Consider the following 15485-nt stretch of genomic DNA (forward strand, 5'->3'; position numbering starts at 1 on the left):
TTGTTTTCTTGTTTGTCTTTGACAGAGAAGAAAATGGTAAACAAGCTGGGAAGCCTCTTAAGTTAGTTTTCTCCAGTTAGGCCTACCCTGTTACGATGGAGAGCCGGGAGGGCTATGGGGAGAGAGATCATCTTACCGTCATGGTGAGGAACCACAACCCACTGGCTCACTGCACTGGGCAGCCAGTTGAGGGGCTGGCTGTTCAGCCAGGGCTCCTCTGCTGCAGAAAGGGGCTCCTTTCTGATTTGCACAGAGGCTTGGTGTGGGCTCAACTCTGTCTTTGAAAAGGCTGAAGCCACAGTGGAGCGAGTGAAGAGACATTGAGCATATGCTATGTGTGGAAATGCAAGATTTTGCAGATTCTTGAAGTCAGGAGATTGTGAGCCTGAGCATCTACCCTTGGTGACACCCTGATACATACTCGAGGGTACAGAGAAGGAAGTCTTCTTCCTCTCAGAGCATTTGCAACCCATGTCGACTCTCAAATAAACATTTCAAATGGTTAAGACGCAATATAAGACAGTATAAAATCAAGTGCCAAATTGTATATAGTGGATCCTCAGGGAGTGAGCGGAGAACTCATCTGGGCTCACACAGTCAAGGAAGGCTTCATGCAGAGGAGGTCTGTGCCTCTGAGTGGAGCAGATGCTGTGAGCAAAGGGTCAGAGCAGGGAGACTGGAGGCTTCTGAGTGGGGCTTTTAGCCCCTATGGCCACTCTGATGCCTTCCCAGTATAGCTTGAGTCCTGTGATGAATCACCCTTGTTTCTGAGAGACAGGGTATTTTTGGATGTTTAACTGGCTCAACACTTTACTTTCCCTGAGACTTCAATGTTGGCAGCTTGAACTCGCCATGTTGCCTCGGGAACACACCATCCAAGCCGGCAGCTGATGCCTAATCCCTACTGCCAAGGCAAAGCCAGGGCTGAGTCAGATACCTGTGTCTGGAAATATTTAAGTTGCACCACCTCTGACAAGCTGGGTAACAGCACGTGACACTGCATACAGCAGAGGTCACAAAGGTGGAGGTTGCTGACTGGGGACCAGGACCTGGGGTACGTCCCTGCTCTGGAGATGAGTTGGCCTTGATGAAACTCAGTTTTCTCATATGCAAAACTAAAGCTATGGTGGAAGATTGTTGGTGCTTTGGTGGTGGACATGGTGTGATGACTTACATTTGTAGTTATCCTAAACCATCTACAGTATTGTAAATCAGTGTTACCTAAAAAACATTAAACAAACAAACAAAAAACCCCACAAAGTATTACCCCAGATTCTCTCCAGGCTGCCTTCTACGCAGTATTTCATGATTTCTCAATTAATAGGATTTTTCCATTTTATCAAACGGATGGGAACGGATATTAACGAAGTACTGATTTTAACTTTCTTCTTTCCTTTGGTTCTAAAAGCTGTGCTGGAAAGATGTTGTGAGACTAAGGGATGGAGACAGGAGGGCCAAGAGGTTGGGCTTCTGGTCACAGTTTTCCATGAATGGGATTTATGCATGCAGCCTTTGGAATGTAGGCAGGTCATCCTCTTCTGTGGGACTCTGTGTTCTTCTTGGTAAAATAAGGAAGCTGGAAATGGCCTCTACAATGCCTTTTGGCTCTGATACTCTGCTAAGGACTGTTAACAGAGTGACTTTTAAGTACTACCCCATCTCCAGAGCTGCACCCCTCCACAAGGCAAATTTCTGGAATATCGACTGGTAAACTGGGGAGAAAAAAAAATCACAAAAGAAACGCTGGGGCTAAGAGTAATAAATACACCAAGTAATTGGAGTTAGAGGTCCTGGGTCTGTGTCTCTAAGACTCCATTTCCTCTTCTGTGGACTGGAGATAGGATTACCTACACCTCTCGGTGGGGTAATGATTAAGTGAAGAAGTACATGAGAAAGTGCTTTGTAAATTTAGAAGTGCTAAGCAAAAATGTATAGTTATTAAAGATAGACTGTTCCCTTAAGACAATCTATTTAAAAAACAAAAGCCCAATTATATTACTTATTCACTTGTCTGCTACTAAGGAATTTGGGTCAGCAATGGTCTCCATGCTCCTTAGGATAGTAATATTTGAACATAAAAACTTAGTAAAGGAGCTGGCACACTTCAGGGCTAACAGGCTGCAATCTGCCCCAGCCAAGAATTCAGCCATGTCACTCAAGTTCCTTAGAGTGGATTTCTCAGGAAGTTTGATTCAGAGTTTGCTTGAAAAAGGCTTGAAAAGGAAGGCGAAACCCACCCATCTAAGTTCCTGTTTTGATTATTACCTCTCAGGGGAAGGATGGGGAAAGAAAGAAAGTGTTTGTAAGTCGGGGGAAAAAGTATGGGAAAAGCCGTCAGCCTTCCGGTTATAATTTGGGCAATGTCTGCTAAGCCCGATGCTTTAATGAGCTTGTAAAGAAGCTAATTTTGGTTTGCTCCCGTTACTCTGGGTCTGCTTTCTGCTATGTCTGGTCAGGAGACACTGCTGTGGAATTCCGCAGCTCTGTCCCTGGAGGGGAAGTTTTCATGGGGGCCTCTTGGAGGAACCACAGGAGGAAAAAGGTTCTACTTCCATAAATGACCAAGCTCTTCGAAGCCTGACCATAGGCTCAACCCATAAAACTTTTGAGAGGATTGCCCCATTTTTAGTAATATTGGTCACTCCTTTATCTCTTGTTAACCAATTTGGGGGATAAAATGTCACCACACATTTGAAAGTAAAGGAGTCCTAAGTATTGGCACTTCTCTCATTCATTCTTTTTGCTGGTGCCAGAATTGCTTTCTGAAAGTAAAGATCACAGTGACCGATCTCCCTTTGGTCAAATGCCTTGAAAGCCTTGATTCCTCTTCCATAAAATGGAATAATAATATCTATTATGCATGAGTTTCAGTGAGGATTAGAAGAAATATTTATTAAGTTTACCAAGGTGTTGGTCACATAGTAGTTTCTCAATAAATAGAATTATTGTTATGACTTTAGAATAAAATTGACATCTCCTAAAATGGCCTTCAAGGGCTACAATGAAGTGGTCCCAGCTTACTCATCCACTTATATTTCCGGGGAGCCCTTCAAAGTGCACTATGTACGCTGACTGGTTCATCATCCAATACACGAGGCGTCCACCTCGCTCTGTGTTCAGCTCAGGCTGCTCCATAACTGGAAGAACTGGCTTTTTTCTCTCTTCCTTGCCCTGTTGATAGTGCTGTTAAACCCGCTATGTTGAAGTTAATTACCATCTTTCCTATACTCCTGTTGAACTTTGCTTATAATTTCTTCCAGTTCTTACATCAGGCCATTTGGTATAAGAGTTATTATGAGTGCTTCACCTCACCTGCCCTGCCCCATCGCTGAGACAGCAATTGAGCTTCTTTAGAATAACTACATTTATATGTTTAATTAAATTATTTTTGCTTCTGAGGTGATGTTAGTTTACAACACTCTATTTTTTTAAGGGGTATAGGTTTCCAGCTCCTTGAATGTATGTTAACACATCAATTTATTTTGGTTTGTTCTGGTTTGGGGTTGTCTGCTCCTTTGCTTTGTTCTCTATAATATGACTGAAATCACCTGGTGTTTGTCTTCCTTCTGTCTTATTTCATTTAACATGATCTCTGCAAGGTCAATCCATGTTGTTGTAAATGGAACGATTTCATTTTTTTAAATAGCTGAATAATACTCCATTGCGCATATATACCACATTCCTAATCCACTCATCTGTTGTTGGGCATTTAGGTTGTTTCCATAACTTGTCTATGGCAAATGGTGCTGCAGCAAACATAGGAGTGCATATAGCCCTTCAAACTAGTGTTCTTTGGGTAGATACCTAGCAGTGGAATTGTTGGATCATATGATAGATATATTTCTAATGTTTTGAGAAACCTCTACACTATTTTTCATAGGGACCACACTTTGTATTCCCCACCAATAGTGTAGGAAGGTCTCTTTACCTCCACATCCACACTAACTCTTGTTGTTTCTGGTCTTTTTGATGTGGGGCATTCTCGTGGGTGTGAAGTGATGTCTCATTGTGGTTTTGATTTGCATTTCCATGATGATAAGTGATGACGAACATTTCTTCATGAGCCTACTGTTCATCTGTGTGTCTTCTTGGAGAAGTATCTGTTTCGCCCTTCTGCCTATTTTTCACTTGGGTTCTGTGCTTTCTTATTGTTGAGGGGTATGAGTTCTCTGTAGATCTTGGCTATCATAGCCTTGTTTAGACTACATCTTAATCAAATTCCTCTCACCTTCAGAGTGCCATACAGAGTAGGTGATCAGTGATATTGCATTAAATTTAAAGAAAGCAATTAAACATCCCTGTGAAGGCCCTGAGAGTCTGCCATCAAGGGAAGGTTTATTCTCACTTTTAAATCTTGCTAACAAGCTACCACTCAACGAGCACCTACCTTGGGCCAGACACTGTGTGGACTTGTATGCTAGCCTCCTAAGAGCTTTGTGAGAAGAACATCACTTTACACAACATGATTCCCAAGGTCTCCCGGCCAGTAAGCATCAGAGCCAGTATTAGAATCCAGAAGACTCAGTGTGCACAATCTCCACTTCCTTTAAAGGAGTGTGCCTTAATTTTCATTATACAGCACTTTGGAACAAATTGAACTGTGTTACATAAAACTGGCTTATTGCTGCCTGGCTGTATTTTTTTTCTTTCGATGTCTTCATCTTGATTCAAAGTCGTTTGTTATAGAGCAATATCACAACAAAAATGAATAGCTATTTATAAGCACTTTAGATATATGTATTTAGTACTTCACATACACAAAGACACACATTTATTAATTCTACAAAGAAGATGTTATTAACCCCATTCTGTAGATGGTTAAATTGGGGCAGTTATGGTGGGGGGAAACTAAGGGGAGGAAACTTAAGACAGAGGCTATTTTCTAATAGGTGCAAAGGTTTTTCTATTTTCATCACTAGCATGCCAGCTGGATCTCAACCCTCAATATTTGTTGAGTGTGTGATAGAATTTCTTTCATCTCTCTGACATTCTTACTTATAGCCCTAACCCATACATATCCTGCGATCCTTTGCCACCTTTTCTGCCATTGAAAGGAGAAAGAAAGAAAAAGGAGGGATGTGTTACCATCCAAATAGAGCTCAGTTGATGAGTCATCAGCTCAGTTGAGGTGATGTGGCTTCCCGTCTGGCTGCCGGTCTCCAGGTGGTCAGGTTCTCCTCTGTTTGTGAAAAAGCATACTCTTGGGCTCTTCCCCAACACTTTCAATCTGTGTCTCTGGCTGCCTAGGCGAGAAACCTGCATTTTAAATAAGCCGAGCACCTTAACCTGAGTTGAGCTCCTGTCAGGGATTCCTTTTAACCTCTGCAACTGTTCCCCATGAAACTTGCTTTTGCTCACACATCAGCATTTATAATAAATAAAAGGACAGCATTTAAAATTTCATTTTATTGCTTCCCAGTGTCGCCCCTTATTCAAAGGCTACTGGCATGGTTTGACATATTCCATATTTCTATTTTATGATGTTTAAAAGAAAAAGCTGCTTTCATAGTATAGCTTTATTGTTTCCTATTATTTTCCTTTGCAAATGTCAAGAGTTAGAACTACATTGTCAGTTATTCTTCTTACCATGGTTCTATGAGAAAGTGTATTCTGAATTTCAAACAATTTCACAAATAGATTTTCAGAACACAACATGTTCCTAAGTAAGGAACTATCTGTATTTTTAAGCTTTTGTAGTTATTTGTCTCTGAGAAATTTTTTTTTTTTTTACAATTGGTCCTAGAAGAATGTGAATTGGGAGATTCTGAATTTTCCTAAGTCACTTCTCTAGAATTTGGGCTAGCTTCATTGCTTACCTGATCTGCAAACTGTTTCTAAGGTTCCTGGGAATTTTGCCAACTGAGGACATATCAATTAGAAGTGTAGAAAGTGGACACATTTTTTTCTCATTTGTGAATTTTTCATTTGACAAATGCTTCTTAGGCACCTCCTATGTACCAGATGCTGTGCTAGACACCGGGTACTCAGACAGGAATCCTGCTCTCTGCCCCTGAGGAGCTCAGAGTCTAATGTGGAGCAAAATCACAGCCCACATGGGGTAGGCATTGGTGAGAAGGATGAGGTGGGGTCAAGATCTCAAAGGAGGAGAGAACACAGTCAGTGGAGGAAGGATGAGCGGGAAATTCTGAGCACCCACCAGTTGTTTTTATTCATTTATATCTAGGGAGGAGATAATCAGGAGATTCTTACTTTCAGAAATCCCAGCCTCCACTGGGCTAGGCATACATACCAGGCAATGTTCTCTCAATAAATGAGACAACAGCAAAAACTCCCCATGCTGGGGATGGGGGCAGGGCTGAAGTAGGGCCATTTTTCAAGTGGGAGGGGGCAGAAGATGCTGAGAGGAAGAAGATAGTGAGGACCTTACACGCGCTCCTTTCGTAGGAACTCTGTTGGTTTTTTTCCAAAAGACCCTAAACCTCCACTTCCTCTTTTGGTCCAGCTTTTACCTACCTTACTACTATAAGGATAAAACACATTCTGTTTTATAACACATGTCTTGCTTGATGGCAGCTCTGTGTTCCTCCCCCTTCCTCCCCTGGAGCAGTCACTCATCATTCATTCTGATGTCCACCCAATTTACCAAATATGTGTGCCTACCTTTCCCCAGATACTCTGCTAGGTGCTGGGGGTATGAGAATAGAGATGCACCCTGTCTTTAATGAGAGGACTAGTACATGGATAATTGAAGACATTGTGTCCTCACAAGTGATTTGGGAGAGAGGTCAGGGTCCTTCTGGGGTGGCAGGTGGAGTGGAACTATAGGGAAACTTCTAAGAGGCAGGTGATGATGGCTTATCTGTGTCTTTAAGGCTAGGCAGGGCCTCCCATCAGCTCTTCTGTGACATATGGGGCCTACTGACAGCTGCAGGGAGTGGTGGTCCCGGAGTCCTGCCCAATGCTGTGCTTCTCTTCCCAATTCTGTTTCCATGCCATATGCTAGTGGTTTGAAATCAGCCATATGTGAGCATTTACACCACAGAAATCTGTATATGCTGTGAATCAGGTACCTCTACCCCGCTCCTGACAAATCTGGTTGTCAAACATTCACTAGCACAACACTGGTCTTATTACATTCTTATTGGAGTTTGAAGTCTGGTTCCTACTTACTCATAAGCCAAAATTTGAGAAACAAGAGTTTGTGGAAAGAAATTAGGTTTAATTAGGAGCCAGTATCCTAAGGAAATGGAGGGCTACTCTCCCAAAGGCCAACTCCCCAAATAAAGGAGAAGCAAGGACTTATATGGGCGGGGGGAGTGGTACTAAGGAAGGGGAGAGGCTAAATGGTCTGCATCAGAAGGATTTCAGAGAAATAGGCAAAGTTTTCCAGGTAACTGCATGCATGCCTCTTTCTTTTCTAAGTTTGGTGTTGACCTGCGTTATCATGGCACTGAAACAGGGCGATAGGGAGACCAAAATATTCCAACCACAGTGCCCAATAGAAGAGAGGTCACTGGGCCTCCCCGGTGGCGCAGCGGTTGAGCATTGGGTTGCGAGGCTGCCCGCAGCCTCTGCGGCGCCGGTTCGATCCCCGGCTGCTCCCCGGCCACGGGAGGAGGGTCCCACATGGCGCGCAGACCTCTCCTGCAGCCCGCTGCTCCCCTCAGCAGTGTACTTCGGTCCTTCTGCCTGCTCTGCTCCCCGCTCTGGCTCTGGTGAATTCTCTCACCCTCCCGCGCTTCTGACTGTACCCAGTGCTTGTATAAACAAAACAAACAAACAAATAAATAAATAAATATTAAAAAAAATGCCCTCTATAAAAAAAAAAAAAAAAAAGAAGAAGAGAGGTCACTGTCTATGTGTTCTCACCCGTGCACACAATTGCAAGACCACTCAGGTTCAGAGAATAGTAATGGGGTTTATATTATAAACGGGGAAAGCAAAGTTTCTAAGGCCACAAGTGGCCATTATCTCACCCTAGATAGTGTCTACAGTGTACAGAAGTTCCCAACAAAAGGCCTCTCACCCAAGATGGGGCTTTCCCACCAAAAAGGACCTGGAGCATGTGGCAACTGGCAAGCAGCACAACTGGGATCCATCTCACGGTGGTAGCCTGAGGCACACACAGGCAGGGTTGTTGAGGTGATGCCACACTAGCTAGCGGGGTGAACAGCATCAAACAGTGAACTAGACCGCAATGGAGGCAGCAGCACCCAGGTGGTGCCGGACGATCAGATAAACAGCTTTCTGATACACCAGGCCCCTGGGGCCCTTGGTCCTATTTCAGCTGCGGCAGCAACAGGACCTGAGGCCACTGCAGCTGCCCAGTTGCTGCAAAACTGTTCAGTTTCTTTGTTCAAAGGTCAGCTGCTGAAAGCTGCTTCTTTGTGAGGCCAGGTACAGACTCGAAGGAGTCCTGGAGTCTGGGTATGTCCAAGCCGGCTCCTCTGCTCCCTTATATCCCCTTTCAGAGTCCCCCACCCTTGTTGAAACCCCTTGATTGGACAATTTAACTTGGCTGGCGCCTGAGGGAGGGGCTGCCCAGAGGCAGCAATTTTTGCACAGGTAGGTGAAACCACCATGTTTTCCCAGTTGCCACTGCTTAGACTACCACCGTGAGATGGGAAAATGCCAGTGTCCCTGCAGTCCGCACTGCAGAACCCTGGTATCAGTGCTGGGAGTGTGCTTTTTACTATGATAGTGAGGCTGTGGCCTAACCCTTGTCTTATGTCTATCTCCATTCTTGCTTCCAAGAAAAGATAAACAGCAGCCGAGCGAGGAAGAACAGGACAAGGGCAAGGAACTTATGGTCACCAGGCCGGTGACAATTCCCTCAATTAGATTCTGCTAATCTGCAACTACTTCCTGCTGAATAGGGGCAGAGGTTTGGGGTCCCACTGAGAAGCAGAATCTTTCCCTAGCTAACTAGAGAAGTGGCTGGCTGTCACGGAGTTGTAAACACAATTGTAAATGCCCTTGAATTACAATTATTTGACAGTTTTAGTGTCTGCAACCTTTTGGAGACAAAGGAATCTCAGTAACACAGGAGACAAGGGCACAAGAGCAAATGGAGCAAGCATATCATAGTAACAGTGACACAGGATCATCAAGTAAGGGTCCCATCCTTCCAGACCAGTTAGAAAAGACTGTGTTTATATTAGGCACCCGGGGTCAGGATTCAGTTTTTCAAGGTGCCCCGCCTGTGGGTAGCCCCTTATTTCTCTGCGATTTCAGTTCTCAGCTGGCCTTGAAGCTTCGCTTGAGGTTGTTGCTGTCACTGCATCTGCAAATATAAGCCACAAAGAGAAAATTAGATTTTTTTTCTTTTGTGTTCTTTAGGGTCTGAAAGCAGTTTAACTATTGAGTATCCATTACAATACCACCCCATGCCTTATGGCTGGTAGAAACTACATAGGGACAAAGATGAGATGCAACTTAGCTTCTAGTTCTAAAGAGCCTACCTCCCTGCTCTACCTCTTGCAGGTTTCTGGGTAATCACTTGTTGGGGACCTTCTGATTGGAGCCTGTCCTTCACTGGGTGCCTCAGTGGGAGCCCTACTGGGTCCCAGGAGAAATGGGTGGTCTGCTCTGTTGAGAAGCAGTGAACAGTGGATTCTCTGACAGTGGATTCTCCTAAGGGCCAAGAAAATAAGAAGGTAGAGACTGCTGTCATAGAGCTTTTCTCAAATGTTTCCTCCAGAAATATCCCTGCCAGTGGAGTTTAAGCCATGTCTCCTTTCTCGGTCTTGAGGCGAAGCCTGAAGCGTAGAACTATCAGCTACAGATTTCTATACTGCCTCTTGTTCGATCATTGCAATTTATAGAACTCTGGATGTCAGTTTCCTGACGTCTTCATAATTGTTCAATATAAAAATAAACAACAGAAATATGCTGTTTATCCTCTTGCTTTGGGGTGGTGAATGAAAATGGAGAAAAGTTCCCAAATGGAGTTGCAAAAACTGAGTTGCTGTATATGCACCAAGCATCATTGGGTGACTTTGTTCTAGATGACTGCTTTTTGCATTTGAAAGGATTAAGTTCAAAACATCAATACATTGAGACACTTTCTTCTGCAGCCTGGGTGTAGGTGTTACCTCATCTCCGCCACATTATAAAAGGAAGAGTAGGAACTTGGTCAGTTTGCCATCAATCCCCAAAATGAGAGTCAGCTTATTTTGTTGGATTTTGGATGCTTTTCTGTTCTCTTCTGCTGACAATTACATTGAGTAGCAATTTAAGAGATTGATTTATATTTTTTAGCTTTGTACTTTTTTGTCCTTAATTTCTAATCTTCTCTGGATTCTCAAAAACATTGAAAAGAAAGGAAGGGAAAGATGGACAACATGCATCCTGTGTCTGCTGTGGGCCAGCACCTACCTCCTGTGGGTTGTGTCATTTCATCCTCATAAGGTCCTTCAAGGGAGAGACAAGGACCCTGAAACTCAGGAAAGTTAGGTGACTTGCCCTGGGTCACATAATTTTGGTGGCAGTGGCAGGAGGCAATTCTTTCAGACACCAGGACACAAGCTTTCCCCACCATATTGCTTTTCCTCATAATTACCAGATGTCTTCAAGCCTCAGAGAAGCTGAGGCCAAACCCCATCTTTTCACAAACCGAAAGGATTCTTTGGAGCTCCTTGGGTGGAGACATGCCAGGGGATGTTCTCCTGGACTGTGGGTATTTAGCCAGAGTGTCCACTGGGTCTGGGTTCCCACAGGATGCAGGATTGTTTCTGTGGTTATGAAGCAGAGAGAACCAGCCCAAGCACAGCTTGAAGGAGCAAACGGAGGCAATCATAGCAGTAACAGCTACTGAAATGACTATCTCCTCTGCACCCATCACTTCGTGGGGTTGATTCTCACCCTGACTCTGCAAGGGAGATATTCTATTTTTTTTTAAATAATAAATTTTATTTTTACATTCCCCATACAATTGCAGCCCCCTCATTCTGACCCCAATCCCTCCCCTCCCGCCCCCGCCCCCCTAAAAGTGTCTCTGGTTCATAGTTTTTTGTTGATTTTGATTTTCACTTTCTTATAGTTATTCATTTTCCTGGTCCCTTATTTAAGTTTTCTAGATTCCTGCTATGAGTGAGACCATCCGGTATTTTTCTTTTTCTTTCTGGCTTATTTCGCTGAGCATGATCCCTTCCAACGCCATCCATGTTGCTGCAAATTGCCTGTGTTTATCTTTTTTGAATGCTGAGTAATATTCCATGGTGTATATGTACCACATCTTCTTGATCCAGTCATCTATTTTTGGGCATTTGGGCTGTTTCCAAAGCTTAGCTATTGTAAACAGTGCTGCTATAAACATAGGGGTGCAGGTGCTCTTTGGAATTGATGTTTCTGTGTCCTTTGGGTAAATACCTAGGAGTGGAATTGCTGCATCATATGGAAGCTCTATGTTTAGTAGGTCCAGAAATCTCCACACAGCTCTCCACAGTGGTTGGACCAGTTTGCACTCCCACCAACAGTGCAGAAGAGTTCCTTTTTCTCCACACCCTCGCCAACATTTGTTGTTGCTAGTTTTTTTTAATATGTGCCATTCTCACTGGTGTAAGATGGTATCTCATGGTAGTTTTGATTTGCATTTCCCTGATGACAAGTGATGTTGAACATTTTTTCATATGCCTGTTGGCCATTTGCATTTCCTCTTCAGAGAAGTTTCTTTTTAGCTCTTCTGCCCATTTTTTGACTGGATTATTTTCTTTGTTGTTGTTGAGTCTCATCAGCTCTTTGCAGATTTTTGTGATCAGTCCTTTATCATTAGTGTTGGGTGCAAAAATGTTCTAAGGGAGATATTCTAAATACTGAGGAAGTAGCTGAGCCTCAGAGAGCGTCCATGACTTGGCCCATGTCATACAGCCAGACTTACACTTGGGTTTTGAACCCAGGACCAGGGTGCTTCAAAGTCTCTGTTCTTTCTATTATCCCAAGCCATCTTCTGATGGCAACTCTGAGGTCCATTTTCTTTTCCTCTCCCATTGTAGACCATTTTGTGGATTTCCTTGTACATAGGTTGTCATTTTTTCATCTTTATTATTCTTCCTGTTTATCTTTTATTCTTATGCTTGACATTCTCCCCACCATTGTGACCTTGAATGTCAACCATCATCTGGGGTCATTGTTGAGCTCACTCTGCAGGAGCAAACCTGTTGCTCTTCCCTCTTGTTGAAACTGCTAACCACCCCTGACCCCCAACACCTAGACCCAGCAGAGAAAAGGGATATTTGCAGTGAGTGTGCCTGCAACATGAGGGCAAAACGAGACTGGTAAGTCTTGAAGTGCTGCACAGTGAGATTTCTTGGTAGAAAACTTGGTAGCATTTCTTTAGCCAGCCATGACTACTTTCAGCCTCCAGAAGGACTTTCCAGGAAAACTTTAAAACTGGAGGTATAAGCAGATTGGTCTTGGCTAGTTTGAGAACTCATCTTCCTCGAAATAGGGCCTGAAAAGTGACCTTTTCAGACAAGGTCTAACTGTGTACCCCCAACAGATGGACATTTTTGCTGCTAAGTGGACTATTCATTTGAAAATATTACCTCTATCATAACACATCCTCTATCATAACACCTCTATCATAACACGAGGCTCAGCTCGTCTCCTCATGTCTCACAATTTGCTTCCTTATTTGTGTTCCTTTCTATGGAGAGTGGCTGCCAGTCTCTACAAACCTGCCTAAGTTAAAGCCTTGAGATCAGCTGAGACTTTCTGTCTCCAGTAACCCCTTTCACCTGCAGTCCCTCACCAATGCCAATTTGTTTTGCTTCCTTGCTGATTTCCAAATCTGCTTTGGGAAAAGTGGATTCCTCATTACTTCACTTTGTGGCCCACTTGTACCCCCATCATGTCTCCCATGATGTTATCCTGGTCATTCTCTTTACCACCAAAAATCTAATACTGGTCCAATCCATAGCCTGGCATCCAGAGTGAGTTTTCCCAAAAGCAGATCAGATCAGATCAGATCACTCTCTTGTGACTATCCTTTTACAATCTGCCCAGTACTCACAATATCAGATCATAAACTCCTTTGGCCAACTGATAAGACCTTTTATGATTTGACCCTGCTTACTTTGTTTTCATTTGTCTCTCATCTCTGTGTATGCCTGTTTATACTCCAGACATTCTGAACTACTACACTTGGAACTTTAAATATTTATTAGGCTTTATGACTCCCCTAAAAATACATATTTTTGTACCTTCCATTAGGTGAAGAATCTTGAGTCTAAATCACATAGCTGGTAGATGTCAAAACCTGATTTTAAAGACAAGTCATGCTGTCTTTGAAGACTAGGATATCTCTGACAGAGCTGAAGAGTGGGGTGGGGGGAAACTTTGTACTTTGTGGAGTCCACCAGGCCTACAATGAAGGAGAATGGGGAAGCTGAAACTGTTTCTACTTAGAAAGTCTTGACATCATCTCACTGTAGCCCTGTCCTTTCTCTATGAACCACATGATTTTGCAGATGTGAGGGGTGACTGAGCCCCAAGATTAATAATCACTGCAAAATTCACTGTGGCCAAGGAGAAAGCACGCCATTCATCATGTGAACTGTGTGCAGATCCCATTTCTTGAGTTTAATCAGACTAATGAACCAGCTGGCTTCCTTTCTAAAGTGATTTCTACTGTTTCCATTACTGAATAACAGCACAGCAGGCTTTGAAAGGGAGGGAGAAGAGAGCTCAGCTGGGGAGAAAGGACATCCTCCAAATTAGTCTGCTGAAGAGCTGGTTGTGCTGGTGGAGGTGGGCCAGAGTGACTGGGGTGTGGAAGAAGAAGTTGTTGGGACCTTGGTGGCATCCAAGCCAGGCCTATTGCCTCCAGATAAATGTTTCCAGTGAAGGGAGGAGGTTTTTATAGTGTATATGAAGAAAATCTAGATGACTTAGAGGCCATGTTTCCGGTGAAGAGCAACTTGGGTAGTGAAGGAACTTGAACCCAATCATGCATCATCCATCTGACATTTATTGATGTCAATGTGTGCCATGGTCTAATGTAAACACCGAAGATACAACAAGGAACCCAACACGGGCTTTGACTGAAGAAATCAGGGACAATTGTTTTCAACTATTTTTAAACTACAGGACTGAATTTATATTGAGCCTTACAGATAAGTTCAATATTAAAACAAAAGCAAAGCTCTATGCCAGCCCCTGATGAGGTTCCTCAAAACCCTAGGGTTCCCCAAAGTGCAGTGGCCCCTGCTGCAGAGCAGGAATGACTCAGGACAGGGGACCCAAGGGCTTTCTTCAAGCATTTGATTGGAGATCCAGGGGAAGTGGGGTCTGACCTTGCCAATGTGGTCCCATGTTAGTCAAGACTCTATTAAGAAGTAGTGGAAAACTAACCCAACACCCTGAGCCTCCAAACTACAGGAAGAGTAGGGAAATGGATAGCTCTCAGGAACAGCCGGAACCAGGGATTAGATGCCACCAGGTCTTGGTCCCTCTCCCCCACCCCTTCCCTTCTCTCTGGGAATCCCCAGCCACAGGCCTTGCTTTAATGAGTAGTATGAACAAGTGAATGTCCAGGTACTGTGCCAGGGGGCAGCCTACGCTGACATCTCTGATTTGGCCCACCTGTTCACCTGATAGAAGGGCAATCTACCAATTTGAAGGCTTATCAGAGGCCATAAGTTGGGCTTGCCTTGAGAATACCAAATGAATTATCTATCTCTCAAAACATGAGGCAGGAGATACAGAGAGAAGCTGCCAGTTAATTCTGGGGAAGAGAGAGAAAAATGTATGTAGATCTGGGATCTGGGATGGCCATTATGAATTGAATGACTGTACATCTTAGTTTGTTTCAGAGAATCCCAGTTTGTCCCAGTAGAATTATGATTAAGGTCTCCTTTCACTCTTATACATATTAGATTTGGATGAAAGAATACTCTTTCATCCTAGTTATGGACCATAATGACATGTAGAATAAGAAGGAAAAGCAGGAGAGTGAAGACTGGGTCAGCTCTTGAAGAGCCTTCCCGTGATCTTGTACATGGAAGTACAAGCAGATTGTGCTCTTAGAAGGATCACTCTGATATATACTGCCAACTTCAGATGAGAGGCAGTTAAAGGCAAGATCAGCTAGGAAGCTGGCTGAGCAACACAGGCAAGAGACAGGGTAGCTTGAATTAGAGCAAGTGACTGTAGAGTGGAGAAAAGCAGGTAGGTATGGTTAAGGTCTCTCCAGTAGGAAGGTTTTGAAAGGATTTGGTAGACTGATTAAATTTGTGGAATGAAGGAGAGAAAGGTGTTAAGGGTGAACCCAGTTGGTAAACAGTGCTGCTTTTCACTGGGAAGGTGTTGCTGTTGGGTGGAAGGTAATGAGTGAAATCTAGAACATGTTGGCTTTGAAGGCCATCAGAATGGCAACTAAGTGATTAGGGCAAATGGCCTGGACTGGAGCTGCTGAATGGAGTAGTTGCTGGAGAGAGAGGTTCATTCTGGTGAGTGGAACGATCACACAGAGAAGATGGATGAGGTGAGGGGCAGGAGGGTGGTAGAAGTAGAGGCAAGGATAT

The sequence above is a fragment of the Talpa occidentalis genome, unplaced genomic scaffold (assembly GCF_014898055.3).
Source record: "Talpa occidentalis isolate TD23 unplaced genomic scaffold, MPIMG_talOcc4v2.1 talOcc4.4, whole genome shotgun sequence".
NCBI classification, from domain to species: Eukaryota; Metazoa; Chordata; class Mammalia; order Eulipotyphla; family Talpidae; genus Talpa; species Talpa occidentalis.